Source organism: Schistocerca cancellata, unplaced genomic scaffold (genome assembly GCF_023864275.1).
Source record: "Schistocerca cancellata isolate TAMUIC-IGC-003103 unplaced genomic scaffold, iqSchCanc2.1 HiC_scaffold_831, whole genome shotgun sequence".
NCBI classification, from domain to species: domain Eukaryota; kingdom Metazoa; phylum Arthropoda; class Insecta; order Orthoptera; family Acrididae; genus Schistocerca; species Schistocerca cancellata.
Window position 1 is genome coordinate 266,951 of NW_026046842.1, and position 11,634 is coordinate 278,584.

An 11,634-nucleotide genomic window follows, 5' to 3' on the forward strand; every position below is an offset into this window, starting at 1 on the left:
ACTGGCCTCAGAGGTTTTCTGATTGCATAGGGAGAACAGTGGTTTGTATGCATTTTGTAGTATAATGTCATGCTTGGCGATGTCATTCGTTTACGAGCGTCGCTACAGTGTGCATGCATTTTATCCATGTGAAGAGGCGTAAGCAGATGCTACCATTCTGCGAGATTCCTGCAGAAGGTATACGAACTGCGTTGATATGCACAGCACAAGTCAAGGCCTCCGTGGCGCAATCGGCTAGCGCGTTCGGCTGTTAACCGAAAGGTTGGTGGTTCGAGCCCACCCGGGGGCGAAATCGTTTTAACCGTCACCCAGGTGAGGACATACGTCAACTTTGTTAGAGATACACAGCTAGTGTGACAACTTGGCTGTGTTGAGTGATGCCACAGAGCCTTATACACATTCAGCCAAGTGACACTGTAGGTAAAAACATGGCCCTACACAGACGTTCTACTGTTTTCCTATTTATTCGTCATGTGTGACACTGCAGTAGAGCGACGCCCACTACAAAAGACGTATTCTTTACATTCAATTTCAGCGTATACGTCGCGAGTGCCATATGACAGGGCCTGTCTCTCGATGTCGATTTCTATTTGGTGTCTCTTAAGTGTCGGTCTGCAGTAGGCCGCTGCTGGCCGAGCGACGTGCAGTCGCCTTACATGAAGCCCCATGGGCAACGCCAGTGCCACTGTGGACAACAGCATACTGCAGCCAGAGAGAGGAGCCGAAAGGCGCATTTCGCAGTCGAGCCACGCAATCCAACAAACTGTGCACTAGGTCAAGATTGTGCAGACCGCAAACGTTTGGTGGCACGACGCTCGTCGTCGATCGTAAGGGCGAAACAGTCAAGAGATTTGGAAAACGGCAATGTGGACACCCCCAGCAGCAGCAGCAGCTGTGTGCCAAATCCGTTATCTGGTCGAGGGCTGCAAGATTCAGTATGATGAAGTGACAATTCGGGGATAGCTCACAAACCCGCAGCTGCCGCCTTCTTAGCTCAGTGGTAGAGCACTGGTCTCGTAAACCAGGGGTCGTGAGTTCGAACCTCACAGAAGGCATTCATTTTTTTAACCTTCCCGCAAGGAGCGGAGCTATCGCGAGCAGCATCTAACACATGGCAGTACACTGAATGGAAGGGATGTTCTACAACCTATAACAAGTATCCTACTGGCCTCAGAGGTTTTCTGATTGCATAGGGAGAACAGTGGTTTGTATGCATTTTGTAGTATAATGTCATGCTTGGCGATGTCATTCGTTTACGAGCGTCGCTACAGTGTGCATGCATTTTATCCATGTGAAGAGGCGTAAGCAGATGCTACCATTCTGCGAGATTCCTGCAGAAGGTATACGAACTGCGTTGATATGCACAGCACAAGTCAAGGCCTCCGTGGCGCAATCGGCTAGCGCGTTCGGCTGTTAACCGAAAGGTTGGTGGTTCGAGCCCACCCGGGGGCGAAATCGTTTTAACCGTCACCCAGGTGAGGACATACGTCAACTTTGTTAGAGATACACAGCTAGTGTGACAACTTGGCTGTGTTGAGTGATGCCACAGAGCCTTATACACATTCAGCCAAGTGACACTGTAGGTAAAAACATGGCCCTACACAGACGTTCTACTGTTTTCCTATTTATTCGTCATGTGTGACACTGCAGTAGAGCGACGCCCACTACAAAAGACGTATTCTTTACATTCAATTTCAGCGTATACGTCGCGAGTGCCATATGACAGGGCCTGTCTCTCGATGTCGATTTCTATTTGGTGTCTCTTAAGTGTCGGTCTGCAGTAGGCCGCTGCTGGCCGAGCGACGTGCAGTCGCCTTACATGAAGCCCCATGGGCAACGCCAGTGCCACTGTGGACAACAGCATACTGCAGCCAGAGAGAGGAGCCGAAAGGCGCATTTCGCAGTCGAGCCACGCAATCCAACAAACTGTGCACTAGGTCAAGATTGTGCAGACCGCAAACGTTTGGTGGCACGACGCTCGTCGTCGATCGTAAGGGCGAAACAGTCAAGAGATTTGGAAAACGGCAATGTGGACACCCCCAGCAGCAGCAGCAGCTGTGTGCCAAATCCGTTATCTGGTCGAGGGCTGCAAGATTCAGTATGATGAAGTGACAATTCGGGGATAGCTCACAAACCCGCAGCTGCCGCCTTCTTAGCTCAGTGGTAGAGCACTGGTCTCGTAAACCAGGGTTCGTGAGTTCGAACCTCACAGAAGGCATTCATTTTTTTAACCTTCCCGCAAGGAGCGGAGCTATCGCGAGCAGCATCTAACACATGGCAGTACACTGAATGGAAGGGATGTTCTACAACCTATAACAAGTATCCTACTGGCCTCAGAGGTTTTCTGATTGCATAGGGAGAACAGTGGTTTGTATGCATTTTGTAGTATAATGTCATGCTTGGCGATGTCATTCGTTTACGAGCGTCGCTACAGTGTGCATGCATTTTATCCATGTGAAGAGGCGTAAGCAGATGCTACCATTCTGCGAGATTCCTGCAGAAGGTATACGAACTGCGTTGATATGCACAGCACAAGTCAAGGCCTCCGTGGCGCAATCGGCTAGCGCGTTCGGCTGTTAACCGAAAGGTTGGTGGTTCGAGCCCACCCGGGGGCGAAATCGTTTTAACCGTCACCCAGGTGAGGACATACGTCAACTTTGTTAGAGATACACAGCTAGTGTGACAACTTGGCTGTGTTGAGTGATGCCACAGAGCCTTATACACATTCAGCCAAGTGACACTGTAGGTAAAAACATGGCCCTACACAGACGTTCTACTGTTTTCCTATTTATTCGTCATGTGTGACACTGCAGTAGAGCGACGCCCACTACAAAAGACGTATTCTTTACATTCAATTTCAGCGTATACGTCGCGAGTGCCATATGACAGGGCCTGTCTCTCGATGTCGATTTCTATTTGGTGTCTCTTAAGTGTCGGTCTGCAGTAGGCCGCTGCTGGCCGAGCGACGTGCAGTCGCCTTACATGAAGCCCCATGGGCAACGCCAGTGCCACTGTGGACAACAGCATACTGCAGCCAGAGAGAGGAGCCGAAAGGCGCATTTCGCAGTCGAGCCACGCAATCCAACAAACTGTGCACTAGGTCAAGATTGTGCAGACCGCAAACGTTTGGTGGCACGACGCTCGTCGTCGATCGTAAGGGCGAAACAGTCAAGAGATTTGGAAAACGGCAATGTGGACACCCCCAGCAGCAGCAGCAGCTGTGTGCCAAATCCGTTATCTGGTCGAGGGCTGCAAGATTCAGTATGATGAAGTGACAATTCGGGGATAGCTCACAAACCCGCAGCTGCCGCCTTCTTAGCTCAGTGGTAGAGCACTGGTCTCGTAAACCAGGGTTCGTGAGTTCGAACCTCACAGAAGGCATTCATTTTTTTAACCTTCCCGCAAGGAGCGGAGCTATCGCGAGCAGCATCTAACACATGGCAGTACACTGAATGGAAGGGATGTTCTACAACCTATAACAAGTATCCTACTGGCCTCAGAGGTTTTCTGATTGCATAGGGAGAACAGTGGTTTGTATGCATTTTGTAGTATAATGTCATGCTTGGCGATGTCATTCGTTTACGAGCGTCGCTACAGTGTGCATGCATTTTATCCATGTGAAGAGGCGTAAGCAGATGCTACCATTCTGCGAGATTCCTGCAGAAGGTATACGAACTGCGTTGATATGCACAGCACAAGTCAAGGCCTCCGTGGCGCAATCGGCTAGCGCGTTCGGCTGTTAACCGAAAGGTTGGTGGTTCGAGCCCACCCGGGGGCGAAATCGTTTTAACCGTCACCCAGGTGAGGACATACGTCAACTTTGTTAGAGATACACAGCTAGTGTGACAACTTGGCTGTGTTGAGTGATGCCACAGAGCCTTATACACATTCAGCCAAGTGACACTGTAGGTAAAAACATGGCCCTACACAGACGTTCTACTGTTTTCCTATTTATTCGTCATGTGTGACACTGCAGTAGAGCGACGCCCACTACAAAAGACGTATTCTTTACATTCAATTTCAGCGTATACGTCGCGAGTGCCATATGACAGGGCCTGTCTCTCGATGTCGATTTCTATTTGGTGTCTCTTAAGTGTCGGTCTGCAGTAGGCCGCTGCTGGCCGAGCGACGTGCAGTCGCCTTACATGAAGCCCCATGGGCAACGCCAGTGCCACTGTGGACAACAGCATACTGCAGCCAGAGAGAGGAGCCGAAAGGCGCATTTCGCAGTCGAGCCACGCAATCCAACAAACTGTGCACTAGGTCAAGATTGTGCAGACCGCAAACGTTTGGTGGCACGACGCTCGTCGTCGATCGTAAGGGCGAAACAGTCAAGAGATTTGGAAAACGGCAATGTGGACACCCCCAGCAGCAGCAGCAGCTGTGTGCCAAATCCGTTATCTGGTCGAGGGCTGCAAGATTCAGTATGATGAAGTGACAATTCGGGGATAGCTCACAAACCCGCAGCTGCCGCCTTCTTAGCTCAGTGGTAGAGCACTGGTCTCGTAAACCAGGGGTCGTGAGTTCGAACCTCACAGAAGGCATTCATTTTTTTAACCTTCCCGCAAGGAGCGGAGCTATCGCGAGCAGCATCTAACACATGGCAGTACACTGAATGGAAGGGATGTTCTACAACCTATAACAAGTATCCTACTGGCCTCAGAGGTTTTCTGATTGCATAGGGAGAACAGTGGTTTGTATGCATTTTGTAGTATAATGTCATGCTTGGCGATGTCATTCGTTTACGAGCGTCGCTACAGTGTGCATGCATTTTATCCATGTGAAGAGGCGTAAGCAGATGCTACCATTCTGCGAGATTCCTGCAGAAGGTATACGAACTGCGTTGATATGCACAGCACAAGTCAAGGCCTCCGTGGCGCAATCGGCTAGCGCGTTCGGCTGTTAACCGAAAGGTTGGTGGTTCGAGCCCACCCGGGGGCGAAATCGTTTTAACCGTCACCCAGGTGAGGACATACGTCAACTTTGTTAGAGATACACAGCTAGTGTGACAACTTGGCTGTGTTGAGTGATGCCACAGAGCCTTATACACATTCAGCCAAGTGACACTGTAGGTAAAAACATGGCCCTACACAGACGTTCTACTGTTTTCCTATTTATTCGTCATGTGTGACACTGCAGTAGAGCGACGCCCACTACAAAAGACGTATTCTTTACATTCAATTTCAGCGTATACGTCGCGAGTGCCATATGACAGGGCCTGTCTCTCGATGTCGATTTCTATTTGGTGTCTCTTAAGTGTCGGTCTGCAGTAGGCCGCTGCTGGCCGAGCGACGTGCAGTCGCCTTACATGAAGCCCCATGGGCAACGCCAGTGCCACTGTGGACAACAGCATACTGCAGCCAGAGAGAGGAGCCGAAAGGCGCATTTCGCAGTCGAGCCACGCAATCCAACAAACTGTGCACTAGGTCAAGATTGTGCAGACCGCAAACGTTTGGTGGCACGACGCTCGTCGTCGATCGTAAGGGCGAAACAGTCAAGAGATTTGGAAAACGGCAATGTGGACACCCCCAGCAGCAGCAGCAGCTGTGTGCCAAATCCGTTATCTGGTCGAGGGCTGCAAGATTCAGTATGATGAAGTGACAATTCGGGGATAGCTCACAAACCCGCAGCTGCCGCCTTCTTAGCTCAGTGGTAGAGCACTGGTCTCGTAAACCAGGGGTCGTGAGTTCGAACCTCACAGAAGGCATTCATTTTTTTAACCTTCCCGCAAGGAGCGGAGCTATCGCGAGCAGCATCTAACACATGGCAGTACACTGAATGGAAGGGATGTTCTACAACCTATAACAAGTATCCTACTGGCCTCAGAGGTTTTCTGATTGCATAGGGAGAACAGTGGTTTGTATGCATTTTGTAGTATAATGTCATGCTTGGCGATGTCATTCGTTTACGAGCGTCGCTACAGTGTGCATGCATTTTATCCATGTGAAGAGGCGTAAGCAGATGCTACCATTCTGCGAGATTCCTGCAGAAGGTATACGAACTGCGTTGATATGCACAGCACAAGTCAAGGCCTCCGTGGCGCAATCGGCTAGCGCGTTCGGCTGTTAACCGAAAGGTTGGTGGTTCGAGCCCACCCGGGGGCGAAATCGTTTTAACCGTCACCCAGGTGAGGACATACGTCAACTTTGTTAGAGATACACAGCTAGTGTGACAACTTGGCTGTGTTGAGTGATGCCACAGAGCCTTATACACATTCAGCCAAGTGACACTGTAGGTAAAAACATGGCCCTACACAGACGTTCTACTGTTTTCCTATTTATTCGTCATGTGTGACACTGCAGTAGAGCGACGCCCACTACAAAAGACGTATTCTTTACATTCAATTTCAGCGTATACGTCGCGAGTGCCATATGACAGGGCCTGTCTCTCGATGTCGATTTCTATTTGGTGTCTCTTAAGTGTCGGTCTGCAGTAGGCCGCTGCTGGCCGAGCGACGTGCAGTCGCCTTACATGAAGCCCCATGGGCAACGCCAGTGCCACTGTGGACAACAGCATACTGCAGCCAGAGAGAGGAGCCGAAAGGCGCATTTCGCAGTCGAGCCACGCAATCCAACAAACTGTGCACTAGGTCAAGATTGTGCAGACCGCAAACGTTTGGTGGCACGACGCTCGTCGTCGATCGTAAGGGCGAAACAGTCAAGAGATTTGGAAAACGGCAATGTGGACACCCCCAGCAGCAGCAGCAGCTGTGTGCCAAATCCGTTATCTGGTCGAGGGCTGCAAGATTCAGTATGATGAAGTGACAATTCGGGGATAGCTCACAAACCCGCAGCTGCTGCCTTCTTAGCTCAGTGGTAGAGCACTGGTCTCGTAAACCAGGGGTCGTGAGTTCGAACCTCACAGAAGGCATTCATTTTTTTAACCTTCCCGCAAGGAGCGGAGCTATCGCGAGCAGCATCTAACACATGGCAGTACACTGAATGGAAGGGATGTTCTACAACCTATAACAAGTATCCTACTGGCCTCAGAGGTTTTCTGATTGCATAGGGAGAACAGTGGTTTGTATGCATTTTGTAGTATAATGTCATGCTTGGCGATGTCATTCGTTTACGAGCGTCGCTACAGTGTGCATGCATTTTATCCATGTGAAGAGGCGTAAGCAGATGCTACCATTCTGCGAGATTCCTGCAGAAGGTATACGAACTGCGTTGATATGCACAGCACAAGTCAAGGCCTCCGTGGCGCAATCGGCTAGCGCGTTCGGCTGTTAACCGAAAGGTTGGTGGTTCGAGCCCACCCGGGGGCGAAATCGTTTTAACCGTCACCCAGGTGAGGACATACGTCAACTTTGTTAGAGATACACAGCTAGTGTGACAACTTGGCTGTGTTGAGTGATGCCACAGAGCCTTATACACATTCAGCCAAGTGACACTGTAGGTAAAAACATGGCCCTACACAGACGTTCTACTGTTTTCCTATTTATTCGTCATGTGTGACACTGCAGTAGAGCGACGCCCACTACAAAAGACGTATTCTTTACATTCAATTTCAGCGTATACGTCGCGAGTGCCATATGACAGGGCCTGTCTCTCGATGTCGATTTCTATTTGGTGTCTCTTAAGTGTCGGTCTGCAGTAGGCCGCTGCTGGCCGAGCGACGTGCAGTCGCCTTACATGAAGCCCCATGGGCAACGCCAGTGCCACTGTGGACAACAGCATACTGCAGCCAGAGAGAGGAGCCGAAAGGCGCATTTCGCAGTCGAGCCACGCAATCCAACAAACTGTGCACTAGGTCAAGATTGTGCAGACCGCAAACGTTTGGTGGCACGACGCTCGTCGTCGATCGTAAGGGCGAAACAGTCAAGAGATTTGGAAAACGGCAATGTGGACACCCCCAGCAGCAGCAGCAGCTGTGTGCCAAATCCGTTATCTGGTCGAGGGCTGCAAGATTCAGTATGATGAAGTGACAATTCGGGGATAGCTCACAAACCCGCAGCTGCTGCCTTCTTAGCTCAGTGGTAGAGCACTGGTCTCGTAAACCAGGGGTCGTGAGTTCGAACCTCACAGAAGGCATTCATTTTTTTAACCTTCCCGCAAGGAGCGGAGCTATCGCGAGCAGCATCTAACACATGGCAGTACACTGAATGGAAGGGATGTTCTACAACCTATAACAAGTATCCTACTGGCCTCAGAGGTTTTCTGATTGCATAGGGAGAACAGTGGTTTGTATGCATTTTGTAGTATAATGTCATGCTTGGCGATGTCATTCGTTTACGAGCGTCGCTACAGTGTGCATGCATTTTATCCATGTGAAGAGGCGTAAGCAGATGCTACCATTCTGCGAGATTCCTGCAGAAGGTATACGAACTGCGTTGATATGCACAGCACAAGTCAAGGCCTCCGTGGCGCAATCGGCTAGCGCGTTCGGCTGTTAACCGAAAGGTTGGTGGTTCGAGCCCACCCGGGGGCGAAATCGTTTTAACCGTCACCCAGGTGAGGACATACGTCAACTTTGTTAGAGATACACAGCTAGTGTGACAACTTGGCTGTGTTGAGTGATGCCACAGAGCCTTATACACATTCAGCCAAGTGACACTGTAGGTAAAAACATGGCCCTACACAGACGTTCTACTGTTTTCCTATTTATTCGTCATGTGTGACACTGCAGTAGAGCGACGCCCACTACAAAAGACGTATTCTTTACATTCAATTTCAGCGTATACGTCGCGAGTGCCATATGACAGGGCCTGTCTCTCGATGTCGATTTCTATTTGGTGTCTCTTAAGCGTCGGTCTGCAGTAGGCCGCTGCTGGCCGAGCGACGAGCAGTCGACTTACATGAAGCCCCATGGGCAACGCCAGTGCCACTGTGGACAACAGCATACTGCAGCCAGAGAGAGGCGCCGAAAGGCGCATTTCGCAGTCGAGCCACGCAATCCAACAAACTGTGCACTAGGTCAAGATTGTGCAGACCGCAAACGTTTGGTGGCACGACGCTCGTCGTCGATCGTAAGGGCGAAACAGTCAAGAGATTTGGAAAACGGCAATGTGGACACCCCCAGCAGCAGCAGCAGCTGTGTGCCAAATCCGTTATCTGGTCGAGGGCTGCAAGATTCAGTATGATGAAGTGACAATTCGGGGATAGCTCACAAACCCGCAGCTGCCGCCTTCTTAGCTCAGTGGTAGAGCACTGGTCTCGTAAACCAGGGGTCGTGAGTTCGAACCTCACAGAAGGCATTCATTTTTTAACCTTCCCGCAAGGAGCGGAGCTATCGCGAGCAGCATCTAACACATGGCAGTACACTGAATGGAAGGGATGTTCTACAACCTATAACAAGTATCCTACTGGCCTCAGAGGTTTTCTGATTGCATAGGGAGAACAGTGGTTTGTATGCATTTTGTAGTATAATGTCATGCTTGGCGATGTCATTCGTTTACGAGCGTCGCTACAGTGTGCATGCATTTTATCCATGTGAAGAGGCGTAAGCAGATGCTACCATTCTGCGAGATTCCTGCAGAAGGTATACGAACTGCGTTGATATGCACAGCACAAGTCAAGGCCTCCGTGGCGCAATCGGCTAGCGCGTTCGGCTGTTAACCGAAAGGTTGGTGGTTCGAGCCCACCCGGGGGCGAAATCGTTTTAACCGTCACCCAGGTGAGGACATACGTCAGCTTTGTTAGAGATACACAGCTAGTGTGACAACTTGGCTGTGTTGAGTGATGCCACAGAGCCTTATACACATTCAGCCAAGTGACACTGTAGGTAAAAACATGGCCCTACACAGACGTTCTACTGTTTTCCTATTTATTCGTCATGTGTGACACTGCAGTAGAGCGACGCCCACTACAAAAGACGTATTCTTTACATTCAATTTCAGCGTATACGTCGCGAGTGCCATATGACAGGGCCTGTCTCTCGATGTCGATTTCTATTTGGTGTCTCTTAAGTGTCGGTCTGCAGTAGGCCGCTGCTGGCCGAGCGACGTGCAGTCGCCTTACATGAAGCCCCATGGGCAACGCCAGTGCCACTGTGGACAACAGCATACTGCAGCCAGAGAGAGGAGCCGAAAGGCGCATTTCGCAGTCGAGCCACGCAATCCAACAAACTGTGCACTAGGTCAAGATTGTGCAGACCGCAAAACGTTTGGTGGCACGACGCTCGTCGTCGATCGTAAGGGCGAAACAGTCAAGAGATTTGGAAAACTGCAATGTGGACACCCCCAGCAGCAGCTGTGTGCCAAATCCGTTATCTGGTCGAGGGCTGCAAGATTCAGTATGATGAAGTGACAATTCGGGGATAGCTCACAAACGCGCAGCTGCCGCTTTCTTAGCTCAGTGGTAGAGCACTGGTCTCGTAAACCAGGGGTCGTGAGTTCGAACCTCACAGAAGGCATTCATTTTTTAACCTTCCCGCAAGGAGCGGAGCTATCGCGAGCAGCATCTAACACATGGCAGTACACTGAATGGAAGGGATGTTCTACAACCTATAACAAGTATCCTACTGGCCTCAGAGGTTTTCTGATTGCATAGGGAGAACAGTGGTTTGTATGCATTTTGTAGTATAATGTCATGCTTGGCGATGTCATTCGTTTACGAGCGTCGCTACAGTGTGCATGCATTTTATCCATGTGAAGAGGCGTAAGCAGATGCTACCATTCTGCGAGATTCCTGCAGAAGGTATACGAACTGCGTTGATATGCACAGCACAAGTCAAGGCCTCCGTGGCGCAATCGGCTAGCGCGTTCGGCTGTTAACCGAAAGGTTGGTGGTTCGAGCCCACCCGGGGGCGAAATCGTTTTAACCGTCACCCAGGTGAGGACATACGTCAGCTTTGTTAGAGATACACAGCTAGTGTGACAACTTGGCTGTGTTGAGTGATGCCACAGAGCCTTATACACATTCAGCCAAGTGACACTGTAGGTAAAAACATGGCCCTACACAGACGTTCTACTGTTTTCCTATTTATTCGTCATGTGTGACACTGCAGTAGAGCGACGCCCACTACAAAAGACGTATTCTTTACATTCAATTTCAGCGTATACGTCGCGAGTGCCATATGACAGGGCCTGTCTCTCGATGTCGATTTCTATTTGGTGTCTCTTAAGTGTCGGTCTGCAGTAGGCCGCTGCTGGCCGAGCGACGTGCAGTCGCCTTACATGAAGCCCCATGGGCAACGCCAGTGCCACTGTGGACAACAGCATACTGCAGCCAGAGAGAGGAGCCGAAAGGCGCATTTCGCAGTCGAGCCACGCAATCCAACAAACTGTGCACTAGGTCAAGATTGTGCAGACCGCAAACGTTTGGTGGCACGACGCTCGTCGTCGATCGTAAGGGCGAAACAGTCAAGAGATTTGGAAAACGGCAATGTGGACACCCCAGCAGCAGCAGCAGCTGTGTGCCAAATCCGTTATCTGGTCGAGGGCTGCAAGATTCAGTATGATGAAGTGACAATTCGGGGATAGCTCACAAACCCGCAGCTGCTGCCTTCTTAGCTCAGTGGTAGAGCACTGGTCTCGTAAACCAGGGGTCGTGAGTTCGAACCTCACAGAAGGCATTCATTTTTTAACCTTCCCGCAAGGAGCGGAGCTATCGCGAGCAGCATCTAACACATGGCAGTACACTGAATGGAAGGGATGTTCTACAACCTATAACAAGTATCCTACTGGCCTCAGAG

The 11,634-nt window shown here is 50.4% G+C and overlaps 20 non-coding genes across 20 annotated transcripts; all 20 read left to right on the forward strand.

Moving 5' to 3' along the window:
- Positions 1–215: 215 nt before the first annotated feature.
- Trnan-guu (transfer RNA asparagine (anticodon GUU)) lies at positions 216–289 on the forward strand. The gene has a single exon. It is a non-coding gene; the product is annotated as a tRNA-Asn (tRNA).
- A 694-nt stretch (positions 290–983) lies between these two features.
- Trnat-cgu (transfer RNA threonine (anticodon CGU)) lies at positions 984–1,055 on the forward strand. Its single transcript has one exon. It is a non-coding gene; the product is annotated as a tRNA-Thr (tRNA).
- Positions 1,056–1,378: 323 nt separating this feature from the next.
- Positions 1,379–1,452, forward strand: Trnan-guu (transfer RNA asparagine (anticodon GUU)). The gene has a single exon. It is a non-coding gene; the product is annotated as a tRNA-Asn (tRNA).
- A 694-nt stretch (positions 1,453–2,146) lies between these two features.
- Positions 2,147–2,218, forward strand: Trnat-cgu (transfer RNA threonine (anticodon CGU)). The gene has a single exon. It is a non-coding gene; the product is annotated as a tRNA-Thr (tRNA).
- Positions 2,219–2,541: 323 nt separating this feature from the next.
- Trnan-guu (transfer RNA asparagine (anticodon GUU)) lies at positions 2,542–2,615 on the forward strand. The gene has a single exon. It is a non-coding gene; the product is annotated as a tRNA-Asn (tRNA).
- Positions 2,616–3,309: 694 nt separating this feature from the next.
- On the forward strand, positions 3,310–3,381 carry Trnat-cgu (transfer RNA threonine (anticodon CGU)). The gene has a single exon. It is a non-coding gene; the product is annotated as a tRNA-Thr (tRNA).
- Positions 3,382–3,704: 323 nt separating this feature from the next.
- Positions 3,705–3,778, forward strand: Trnan-guu (transfer RNA asparagine (anticodon GUU)). Its single transcript has one exon. It is a non-coding gene; the product is annotated as a tRNA-Asn (tRNA).
- Positions 3,779–4,472: 694 nt separating this feature from the next.
- Trnat-cgu (transfer RNA threonine (anticodon CGU)) lies at positions 4,473–4,544 on the forward strand. Its single transcript has one exon. It is a non-coding gene; the product is annotated as a tRNA-Thr (tRNA).
- Positions 4,545–4,867: 323 nt separating this feature from the next.
- On the forward strand, positions 4,868–4,941 carry Trnan-guu (transfer RNA asparagine (anticodon GUU)). Its single transcript has one exon. It is a non-coding gene; the product is annotated as a tRNA-Asn (tRNA).
- Positions 4,942–5,635: 694 nt separating this feature from the next.
- On the forward strand, positions 5,636–5,707 carry Trnat-cgu (transfer RNA threonine (anticodon CGU)). Its single transcript has one exon. It is a non-coding gene; the product is annotated as a tRNA-Thr (tRNA).
- A 323-nt stretch (positions 5,708–6,030) lies between these two features.
- Positions 6,031–6,104, forward strand: Trnan-guu (transfer RNA asparagine (anticodon GUU)). The gene has a single exon. It is a non-coding gene; the product is annotated as a tRNA-Asn (tRNA).
- A 694-nt stretch (positions 6,105–6,798) lies between these two features.
- Positions 6,799–6,870, forward strand: Trnat-cgu (transfer RNA threonine (anticodon CGU)). The gene has a single exon. It is a non-coding gene; the product is annotated as a tRNA-Thr (tRNA).
- Positions 6,871–7,193: 323 nt separating this feature from the next.
- On the forward strand, positions 7,194–7,267 carry Trnan-guu (transfer RNA asparagine (anticodon GUU)). The gene has a single exon. It is a non-coding gene; the product is annotated as a tRNA-Asn (tRNA).
- A 694-nt stretch (positions 7,268–7,961) lies between these two features.
- Positions 7,962–8,033, forward strand: Trnat-cgu (transfer RNA threonine (anticodon CGU)). Its single transcript has one exon. It is a non-coding gene; the product is annotated as a tRNA-Thr (tRNA).
- Positions 8,034–8,356: 323 nt separating this feature from the next.
- Positions 8,357–8,430, forward strand: Trnan-guu (transfer RNA asparagine (anticodon GUU)). The gene has a single exon. It is a non-coding gene; the product is annotated as a tRNA-Asn (tRNA).
- A 694-nt stretch (positions 8,431–9,124) lies between these two features.
- Trnat-cgu (transfer RNA threonine (anticodon CGU)) lies at positions 9,125–9,196 on the forward strand. Its single transcript has one exon. It is a non-coding gene; the product is annotated as a tRNA-Thr (tRNA).
- A 322-nt stretch (positions 9,197–9,518) lies between these two features.
- On the forward strand, positions 9,519–9,592 carry Trnan-guu (transfer RNA asparagine (anticodon GUU)). Its single transcript has one exon. It is a non-coding gene; the product is annotated as a tRNA-Asn (tRNA).
- Positions 9,593–10,281: 689 nt separating this feature from the next.
- Trnat-cgu (transfer RNA threonine (anticodon CGU)) lies at positions 10,282–10,353 on the forward strand. The gene has a single exon. It is a non-coding gene; the product is annotated as a tRNA-Thr (tRNA).
- A 322-nt stretch (positions 10,354–10,675) lies between these two features.
- Trnan-guu (transfer RNA asparagine (anticodon GUU)) lies at positions 10,676–10,749 on the forward strand. Its single transcript has one exon. It is a non-coding gene; the product is annotated as a tRNA-Asn (tRNA).
- A 693-nt stretch (positions 10,750–11,442) lies between these two features.
- Positions 11,443–11,514, forward strand: Trnat-cgu (transfer RNA threonine (anticodon CGU)). Its single transcript has one exon. It is a non-coding gene; the product is annotated as a tRNA-Thr (tRNA).
- The last annotated feature ends 120 nt before the right edge of the window (positions 11,515–11,634 follow it).